This window comes from Pan paniscus, chromosome 1 (genome assembly GCF_029289425.2).
Source record: "Pan paniscus chromosome 1, NHGRI_mPanPan1-v2.0_pri, whole genome shotgun sequence".
Lineage (NCBI taxonomy): Eukaryota > Metazoa > Chordata > Mammalia > Primates > Hominidae > Pan > Pan paniscus.
Window position 1 is genome coordinate 112,769,816 of NC_073249.2, and position 11,456 is coordinate 112,781,271.

General features: G+C 38.3%; 1 pseudogene; it reads left to right on the top strand.

The window, feature by feature from the left end:
- Window positions 1-445: 445 nt before the first annotated feature.
- Window positions 446-544, top strand: LOC117978511 (U6 spliceosomal RNA; annotated as a pseudogene).
- Window positions 545-11,456: the final 10,912 nt, after the last annotated feature.

The window sequence follows — 11,456 nt, forward strand, 5'->3', positions numbered from 1 at the left end:
AAGCAAGAACCTATTTAAAAAAAAAAAAAAAAAAAAAAGATGAAGTCTTTACAAAGCAATTAAACACAGATAAAAATCCAATAGAAAACAACAGGCAAAGGACATGAATATACTACACAGGTGAATACTTACAAATGGCTTTTAAATACGTGAAAAATGTTCAACCTCACTCATAAATTAAAGAATGAAAATCAGAACAATGAGAAAATCAGTTTTCACCTATTAGAACAGCAAAATTATAAAATCTGATAATATACACTGGTGACGTAAAGATTTGGTGGGGGGGAGTCTAAAATATTTTTAGTAGGATTAAAAATTGTTACTAAATTTGCAGTGCATTTTGGTGCTATCTATCAAAATGTTAAAGTTACATTTACCTTTTGAGGCTGCAACTTCCCTATCAGACATGTATCTGCTTGCACTGGGCATTAAGACATATTTACTTGCTCACTTCAGCTGCACATATGCTAAAATTGGAAGGATACAGAGAAGATTGTCATGGCCCCTGCACAAGGATGACACGCATGAAGCATTCCATATTTTTTTAAAAATACATATTTACAACGATATTCACTGCAGCATTATTTGTAGTCACAAAAACTGTAAGCAACCCAACTGCTTACAGGAGGAAATTGGCTACATAAATTACAGTATATTCATTCAGAGGGATATTAAGCAGCCAATAAAAAGAATGAGGCAGGCCAGGCACAGTCACTCACACTTGTAATCCCAGCACTTTGAGAGACCAAGATGGGAAGATCAGTTGAGGCCAGGAGTTCGAGACCAGCCCGGGCAACATGGCAAGGCCTGACTCTACAAAAAAGAAAAAATTAGCGAGGAGTGGTGGCACGTACCTGTTGTCCCAACTACTTGGGAGGCTGAAGCAGGAGGATCCCCTGAGCTCAGGAGTTAGAGGTCGCAGTGAGCTATAATCACACCACAGCACTCTAGCGTGGGAGACAGAGCAAGACCCTGTCTCTAAAAATAAAAATAAGAAAAAGAATGAGGCAGTTTTATATTTATGGAATTATCTCTAACATGTAGTGTTAAGGTTACAAGCAAATTATGGAACAGTGTATATGGAGTGATCCTATTTGAGTGATTTTTAAGTAACTTTTCTTAAATACATAGATGTGCTTGTGTACACACAAGATATCTCTGGAGGAATACATAAGAAACAAATCATTATTACTACCTCCAGAGAAGAAACTGGGAAAATAAGGGATCAACAAAGGGAAGGGGAGTTTTTTTCCCTTAAAAACATTTGTGTGTGTATATATATATAATCTCCAAGTGCATGATTTTTAAAAAAATAATAGGTACGTTAGTAAATGTTTTCGGTCGCAAGCAACAGAAACAATTTGTAGTTAATCTAAGCAGTAAATGAATTTATTAAAAAATATTAGGTAGTTCACAAGCTTTCCAGGAGGACTAGAAACCCAGGTTTAGAGGCTACATAGCCAGAAGCAACACCTAAAATTGTACTGCAGAACAATATCATGAAGTCATCAGTGCCCCCACTGCATAGAAACCACTGCTCGGTGAATGCCCCAAGCCTGGATGCTGGTCCCTGCTGCTAGAACCACCAGAACCGCCACCACTGTAGCATCTAAAAAATGAATGTTGTTATTACAACTAATGCCACTCCCTGCTGCAGAACAGATTCAGCAGTCTTTGCTATTTGAGGTCACTAGCTCCTGAGTCAAAAAGCAATGCAGATCCTTATGCCTATGCATACCTGTAAGGGAAGCTGGAAAATAAGTATCTGACATTTTCAGCTTCTCAAGTAAAAGGTTGTCCTCTGTATCCCATCAAGGCCTATAAAGTGATGAATGCTTCAAATATAGAGCATTTAGATAGCAGAGGTGGAGAGAGAGAGAGAGAGAGAGGAAAATAAGGAAGGAAGAAGGAGTTTCACATCAGTTTTCACTTTGCTTTGGGGGAAAGTATCCTGGATGCCATATGACATACTCACTTTCCTGTGTCTTTTGCATGTACTGTTGTTAAGAATCACAGGACTTCAGAGTAGAAAGTTCCCGATAGAGGATTTAGTTCAAAAGCATTGTTTTCTAGTCGAGAAAAACAAACTCAAGTAAAGTTTGGGAAAACTCAAGTTGCCCAAAATTACTCAATAAGAGTTTCTGATTATGTGATTAGGTTCTCACAGTCCAGGGCCCAATCCTCCATAGAATGTTCGGGTATTATTAGTACTTCAGCCAAGGCTCTAATGCAGTATCAAGATGCAGATTTGCTTCTGGTAGGGCTTCTTGAAGAAACTGGTGCTACTTATTACAAATATTATTAAACATTTGTATAGGACTTTAATGTTTATTTTTTTTAATTTTTATTTGTAAATAGTAAAATCATTTATTTTTAAAAAACAACAAAAATATAGGAGGATTTAAAGTAAATGGTAAAATTCATACCTTCATCTTGCTTTCCTACTCCCTAGGAATAATCAGTGTTGAAAGTATGCTGAGTATCTTTCAGTTCTTTTTCTATGTGTATGCACATATATTTGTAGGTATTTATAGACATACGCATACCACATATATAACCTTTCATATCTTGCTTTCCCACTCTACATGCATCATGGACATAACTGATATTTGAAGTGGATTCATGCCAGTAAGTTATTGCTAGGTTGGGAAGCACCGCATGGAGACACGGTGCCTGAGGAGAGGATGTCACAAACCATGAAAGGCTTGGTGGTAAGGTGATATTTTTGGTCCAGTGAGCTTCATGGTGTCACTTGAAGTATAAATTGCCTCAGGAAGAAAACATGGGCTGCTTCAAAGCATGAAAGTAACCTCCAAAATCATCTAGCTCAACCTCATTTGTAAGTGAAGAACTATTTTTCCTGGGAGTGGGGGTGATTATGGACCTTGCCCAAGATCACCCAACCAGGACAGTGACAGAGTTGGGATTTCTTTCTTTCTCCAAGACCCTGGCTCATTGCATTGTGTTGCATTGCTTTCTGCAAGTTTCAGAGGAGAGAGAGGGCAGTGGTTAGTTTGAAAACACACATATGCTCAGATTACATTTGATTTCTCAGACTGTAGTGCTGGGGCTCCCTGCCTGACTGTGTCCATGAGTTCTTCCATGAAATTTTACATTTAGCTTTTCTTTTGCCCGCTATATGCCTTATTGACTACCATTAGCCATCTCCTTGGGGACTATGAATCTTACTTTTCAGTCTTTTTATGGCAATTTGCACTCTTTACTAACACAGCTTTATTATTTGTTCAGGTCTTGGGAGAATATTGAATAAGACATTATATCAGATGGATGACAAAAGGAGGGGAAAAACAAGAAAGACAACCAAGTTTACATAGATGCCAAATTTATTTAATCAGGGAGGAGTCATTTAGTGCTAATGAGGGAGGGGTGGAATACACATTAGAAAAAGACACATCTTCTGCCTGTAGGAGCTTACTTTCTAGAACAGTTACCTCTAGTCTCTTTTCTTCATACCACTCCATCAAAAAAAAAAAAGAAAGAAAGAAAGAAAGAAAAGAAAACCAGCATACATGCCTAATAATTGCATGTTTGCTATAAATTCCATACACTCTACTGTGACATTTTAATATTAGTAAAGCCTAATTTTCTTAATATTTTAGATTAAAAAATAAATAGAAGCAAGTATTCACATATGTTTTTCTCATACCTCTATGTACCATTTTGAGCACTTCACTTTGGAGTCCAGCTTCAACAGGAGAATCAGATGCACACCCAAAATACTAGAAAGCTTGGGAGTGTGAAGAGGGCTCTAATGTCAGGGTAAGCAAAATATTCTTAGGGCATCAAGGAAGCATTGCCAGAGGAAAGGAAAACTGAGGATATTCAAGGACTTCTGACCTACTCCGTGGGCACAGCGTCTCTGGGCTTGGACAAGGGATTAGTGCCAGGCTTGATTTCCTTGGCTGGAATCTGTACATGAAGGCTGCACATGAAGAGCCTACCTCACCCCAGAAGCATCCATTTCCTGGCACCTCAAGCATACATGGGCTTAATAAATAACATGTCATTCCATGATGATAGGGACAGACATATTTGGCCCATAGCTTAGAGCCACCCCCAATTGTCTACACTCAATGATGGGGCAGCAAGTACGGTGGATATGGAGCTGGGAGGCTGAGCTAAATCCTAGCTATCTTACTAACCAATTGTACGACTCTAGCCCTTAAACTCTCTGAGCTTTAATTTTCCCATCTGTAAAATGGGAATGATAAATGCCTTCCAGAACTATTTACAATTTCTAACATTTGTTGAGTTTTTCAATGTGCATTACATGTATCATCTCATGAAATCCTCATGACAAAATAATGAGGTGGAGCTATTATTGTTCCCCTTTTGCAAATGCGGAAACTAAGTTTTAGAGTAGGTAATCTGCCTACAAGTTTACACAGCTAGAATGTGCAGAGATGGGATTCTGAGGCTTGCTCAACTCTGAAGCAAATGTCCTACCCGCTCTTCTTGGCTGCTGACCATGAACACACTTCATGAACTCTGAAGTACGAACAAGGTACACAGAGTGTAAGATTTAGTCCTTGTCCTTAAGTCTAAATTCAAAATATGTTTATCTATAAAGCGTGTTTTTCTGTTTTTGTTTTTGTTTTTGTTTTTTTTTGAGATTGAGTCTCGCTGTGTCAGCCAGGCTGGAGTGCAGTGGCATGATCTCAGCTCACTGCAACATCCGCCTCCCGGGTTCAAGCAATTCTCTGCCTCAGCCTCCTGAGTAGCTGGGATTACAGGCGCCCACCACCACACCCAGCTAATTTTTTTGTTGTTTTTATTTTTAGTAGAGATGGGGTTTCACCATATTGGCAAGGCTGGTCTTGAACCCCTGACATCATCATCCACCTACCTCGACCTCCCAAAGTGCTGGGATTACAGGTGTGAGCCACCATGCCCAGCCTATCTATAAAGTGTAAAAGTCCAACAAAGTAGGATTTGGTTAGAATGAAAAGGTGGAGAAAGAACTTCAATGTTAGTTTCCTTATCTTTAGTCCCTTACAACGGTATATGATTACTGGAAAGAGCACTCGGTTAGCAAGAAGAAAACCAATTCTGTCCCATACTTGCTCTCAACTTTAGGCACTTCATTTAAGCTGTTTACTCATCTATTAGGGGTCCTAATGAATGAGCTCTAGAGGGTCTTTTTGCCTGACAATCCTCAAACTCCATTCTCAAAACTTCCTGCAATCGGGAGTCTCCCTCCCCTCCATGGAGAGGGCGGGACAGAGGCATGTAGACAGGGAGGCGATCCTCAGGTCAGCTAGGGCTTACTCAAACAAGGTCCTGTGGGGGCAACAGGGAGAGTGGATGGGGACTCAAGCCAGAGCCCTGGTGGGATGGGCCGGTAATTATAAGGAAACATTGCAGAGAAAGTTTCTGTTGTGGTTGTTCCCTTTGTTTACTTTAGGCAGTTCTGTCATTTTTTAACTGACCCTTCCCAGATGAGATAGTCAGTTTTCAGCTGGGTAAAGTCAGGGCCTTGCAACTGATGGGGTATTTGAATCCTCTGTGGCTCAGTTGCTGGAGGGAGGCCAGGGCAGCTGAAACTCCCCCGCCCTTTCAGGGAAGTGAAGCTGGGGCTACAAACTTGCTGACAGTGGCTGGTGGCCTGTAAACCCAAACATCCTCCTCTCCTCCGTCTCGGTGTAGCAATGTGAAAAAAACAAAGCCACGAGCTTTCCAGAGCAGGGGAAGGCTCTAGCCAGATTCCCTTCCAGCTACTCCCTCCTGCACTTCGGCCCACAGCCACATGGTACAAGATTATAGTTACAGTTGAAAACTGCTGACGTCTACTTTTTGGTTGTTGTACAAATAATAATTAATAAAACACACACAAAAAAACACACTTTTCTTCATGGCTAAATATTCACATAGTTGATTCAAACCTAAATATGCATACTTGCTTTTCTTTTCCTGTTTTCTTAAGTTTGAATAGTAGTCATGTAGCTGTTTAAGAATCAGACAGAAGGAAAACTCATCTGCTTAGTACTTTTCTTAAATTGTCCAGTTTCTTTTGGCCTCTGAATACCAGAGTCTTTTATGTGTAAGATTAGAAACATCTGGCCAGCCTATCTGAGTAAGGCTGAGCTAAAGCGGGATGAAACTAGGTAGAATGGCCTGCCTTTCTGAATTATAGAATTTTAAGCATTGATGGGACTCAAACTTACTAAATTCTACCTCTTCATTTTGCAGATGAAAAGACAGTCCCAAGAGGTTAGGATTTGCTTAATGTCACACAGCCTGTATCAGAGGTGAACCCAGAACCCAGGTCTCCATACTCCTAGTGTGGCACTCTTTTTATATATATATCCATGCTTAGAGAGGACTTGTGTATTAAAATTTTTTTATAAAAGTGCATCATCCCTGTCTTTGAAACACCCAATTATTTTGCAGTTCTTACCCACTGTGTATATATTCTTTAGGAGAAGAGAGAGAGTTAACGTTCATGGAACACCTATTATGTGCCAGGTTTTTCCTACATCTTCTCATTTAATTTTCACCATGCTATGAAGGAGGTATTATTCTACCTGTTCCACAGATGATAAAACTGAGAGGTTAGGTACACTTGCCGAAGTTCACATAACTAGGAAGTAGTGGACTCAGGATTCAAATCCAGATCTCTCTCACCTGCAGCTCCCAGACTGTGCTACACCACATTGCCACAGCCACTGTGCACATCACAGCTTACAGTAACATACTTTCCACTTTTCAAATTATGACCCAATTTTCATAATCACTACTTCTGTGGATGTATTCACTCATTCAGTAAATTATTTATTAAGCAGCTACTCTGTGCCAGGAATAGACAAGACACTGAGGATATAGTAGTGAGCAAAATACATAAATCCTTGCTCTCATAGAGCATGGGTTGCAGGGGGAGGAATAGACAACAGCCCAGAAAAATAAGTCAGGTAAAATGATAAGCGTTGGAAGAATAAAGCAAGGAAGAAGAACAGGATATGCTAGAGGCTGAGGGATGGGAGGAAGATAGCAAGTTTAAATACGATTGTCAGGAAAAGAAAGTATCATTGGTTACATTTGAACAAAGATCTGAAGGCAGTGAAGGAACAAACTAATGGATATCTGGGAGAAGAGACTCTGAGGCAGAGGGAAGAGTCAAAAGTCACTGGGACAGGAGGAGGCCTGGTATATTCAAGAAACAGTTAGGAGGCCTATATGTTCAGAATGGAGTTACAGAAGAAAAATATCAGATGAAGTCACAGATGGAGGCCAGATGAGGTAGGGCCCAGGATTAATCAAAGACATTGGCTTTTATACTAAATGAGAAGGAGCCATGGAAACTTTTGAGTAGTGGATGACACATTTAGGTTTTCTTTTTTAAATTTTAAATACATTTTTATTTCAATAACTTTTAGGGTATAAGTGGTGTTTGGTTACATGGATGAACTGTATAGTGGTGAAGTCTGATATTTTAGTACCCCTGTCACCCAAGTAGTATACATTGTACCCAATATGCAGTTTTTTATCCCTCACCTTCCTCCCAACCTTCCCCTGTCTGAATCTCAAATGTCCATTATACCACTTTGTAAGCCTTTGTGTACCCATAACTTAACTGCCACTTATAAGTGAGAACATATGGCATTTGGTTTTCCATTCCTGAGTTATTTCACTTAAAATAATGGCCTCCAGCTCCATCCAAGTTGTGCAAGACGTTATTTCATTCTTTTTTGTGGCTGAGTAGTATTCCACGGCATATATATACCACATTTTCTTTATCCACTAATTGGTTGATGGGCTCTTAGGTTAGTTCTATACCTTTGCCATTGTCAATTGTGCTGTGATAAACATACATGTGCAGATATAATGATTTATTTTCCTTTTTGATATAATGACTTATTTTCCTTTGGGTAGATACCCAACAGTGGGATTGCTACTTTTAGTTCTTTGAGAAATCGCCATACTGTTTTCCATAGATGTTATATTAATTTACATTCCCACTAGCAGTGTATAAGTGTTCCCTTTTCACCACATCTGTGACAACATCTATTGCTTTTTGGATTTTTAATAATGGCCATTCTGGTTGGGGTAAAGTGGTATCTCATTGTGGCTTTGATTTGCATTTCCCTGATGTTCAGTGATGTTGAAATTTGTTCCATGTTTATTGGCCATTTGTGTATCTTCTTTTGAGAAGCATCTATTCATGTAAATTGTCCACTTTTTAATGGAATTATTTGGGTTTTTTTTCCTGCTGATTTGTTTGAGCTCCTTGTAGATCCTGGATATTAGTCCTTTCTTAGATGGATACTTGCAAATATCTTCTCCCATTCTGTGGGTTTTCTCTTTACTCTGATGATTATATATTTTGCTGCACAAAAGCCTTTTAGTTTAATCAGGTTCCGTTTATTTATTTAAATTTTTGTTGCATTTGCTTTTGGGGTCTTAGTCATAATTTTTTGCCTAGGCCAAAGTCCAGAAGAATTTTTCCTATGTTTTCTTCTAGAATTGTTATGGCTTCAGGTCTTATATTTAAGTCTTTATTCCATCTTAGGTTGATTTTTGTATGTGGTGAGAGAGATGGATCCAGTTTCATTCTTCTATCCTGTGGCTATCCAGTTTTCACAGAACCATTTACTAAATAGGGTGTCCTTTTCCCAATTTATGTTTTTGTATGCTTTGTTGAAGATCAGTTGGTTCAAAGTATCTGGCTTTACTTCCAGGTTCTCTAGTCTGTTCCACTGGTCTATGCATCTACTTTTATATCAGTACCATGCTGTTTCGATTACTATAACCTTGTAGTATAATTTGAAGTTGGGTAATGTGATGCCTCCAGATTTGTTCTTTTTGCTTAGGATTGCTTTGGCTATTTAGGCCCTTTTATGATTCCATATGAATTTTACATTTAAGTTTTTAAAGGACTGCTAAGGGTGCTGTGTTGAGAGTAGACTGGGGGTGGGGAACAAGGGTGAAAGCAGAAATGCCAGTTGGGAGGCCATTGCAATAATTCAGATGAGGAATAATAGTGACTTGATCCAGAGTAATACAGAATGCAGTGAAAAGTGATGCAATTCAGAGTATATTTTGACAGTGAAGCTAGTATTATAATCTGCCATCTTTACATGCTATGATGTCATAAAACATGCTTCTATTTTGGTGATTTAGGTTGTTCCTGTTTGCACTATTATAGGTAATATTTTCATTAACATTCCCACTCACACTTTTTGCATGTCTTATTTCCTTACATAAATTCCCAGGAGTTGGATCGCTGAGTTGAAGATGTGATCATCCTTATGACTCTTGCTACAAGTTGTCATATTACTTAGTAGGTTCCACCCATAGTACCTTAGGGATCTTTAATTTGAAATGCTCCAGAATTCCTCCCCCATCCCCAGGATCTCTAACCCTCTCTCCCACTATGGTTTTCTTCTTTTTCTCTTTCTCCTCTCTCTCTTTTTGGGGAGCTTATAAAAGGGAAGGGTAACAAAAATGGACAAAAGTTAGGGCTGGCCACAGGGAGAGGTAAGGAAAGATACAGAGGAATTTCTTCATTTTTTTTCTGTCTTACAGCCCTGAGAAAGGCCCAGCTGCTTCCCTTAGTTGGATGAAAATCTTCTTCTGTAAGAATCAACAAGCTAACAATACTGCTTACTTAGAGACCTTTTTGTCTTCTGGGGAGATCAATGGACTTTACAATTTCAATTATCTTTCATAATATTCCCTGGTGTTAGAACAAACTGCCTCCTCTGAACAAACATTCCTCTCACCAGGGTGGGAAGTTTACCAAACATTGTGGCTCCTTTATTCCCCTCCTCCATCAGGTTGGTCCCCCTTTCAAATGACCCATCCCCCATCACCACAACTCAAAAATGTACCTGCTCAGTCCTCTTTATCCAATTTCATCCTAGGTTGGAAAGAAAATATTTTAATTGTTTCTTAGAAGTGAGGGTTTTTAATGAATTTTAGAATCAACTTGTCAATTTCTGCTGCTCTTGAAATGTATATGGAAATGCATGGGACTCATAAAAGCCAAAACAATGAGGAACAAAGTTGGTGGATTCACACTTCCCAATTTCAAAACTTACAACAAAACTACAGTAACAAAGACAGTGTGTTACTGACAGAAGGATAAACATACAGATCAATGGAACAGAATTGAGAATCACAAATAAACCCTAACAGTTACAATCAATTAATTTTCAAGGAAAGAGCCAAGACAATTCAATGGGGAAAAAAAGTGGTCTTTTCAGCAAGTGGTGCTGGGCAACTGGATATCCACATGCAAAAGAATTAATCTGGACCCCTAAGATTGTACACAATAATTAACTCAAAGAGAATCATAGGTCTAAATGTAGAAGCTAAAATATAAAACTTTTAGAAGAAAACTAACTCTTTTGACCTGAGTTAAGCAGTAAATCTTTGTGACTTTGAGTTAGGCAGTAATTTCTTTGATGCAACATCAAGAGCACAAATAATAAAAGAGAAAAAAGTTGATAAGTTGAACTTAATCAAAATAAAAAACTTCTGTGCTTCAAAGGACACCAACAAGTGAAAGAACAGCCCCGCAGAATCGGAGAGCATATTTGCAAATTATACTATCTGATAAGGGACTAGAATATAAAAAACACAAATCAATAAGAAATGACAAATGATCTAAGTTGGGAATGGGCAAAGGATTACAAGATATTTTTTAAGAGAAAAATATGCAAATAAGCACATGAAAAGTCACTAGGAAAATATAAATCAAAAGCACAATGAGATATCAATTTTCACCCACTAGAATGGCTATAATAATATAGGCAGAAAATAATAATTGTTGGTAAGGATGTGGAGAAATTGGAAAGCTCATACACTGCTAGTGGGAAAGTAAAATGGTGTAGCCACATTGGAAAAGTTTGACAGTCCCTCTAAATGCTAAAAATAGAATTACCATATGACCCAGCAATTCTTTTATCTTGGGAATCTACCCAAAAGCAATGAAAACATATTTCCATACAAAAACTTGTGCACAAATGTTCACAGAAACTTTATTCACAATAACCAAAAAGTAGAAACAACCCATTTGTCATCAACTGATGAACAGATAAACAAAATGTGAAATATCCATACAATGAAATATTATTTGGCAATAAAAAGGAATGAGGTACAGATAGATGCTACAATATAGATGAACCTCAAAAACATTCTGCTAAGTGAAGGAAGCCAGTCACAAAAGACCACATATTATATGATCTCATTTATATAAAATGTCCAGAATAGGCAAATCCATAGAAACAGAAAGCATATTAGTGTTTGTCTAGGACTAGAGGGAATAAAGGGGTGGGGTATGGGAGAATAGAATTGATGAGTGACTACTAATGAATATAAGGTTTCTTTTGGAGATGATGAAAATATTCTAAAATTAATTATGGTGACGGGTGCACTGCTAAATAGATATACTGAAAACCGTTGAATTGTACACTTTAAATGCGAATTTTATAGAA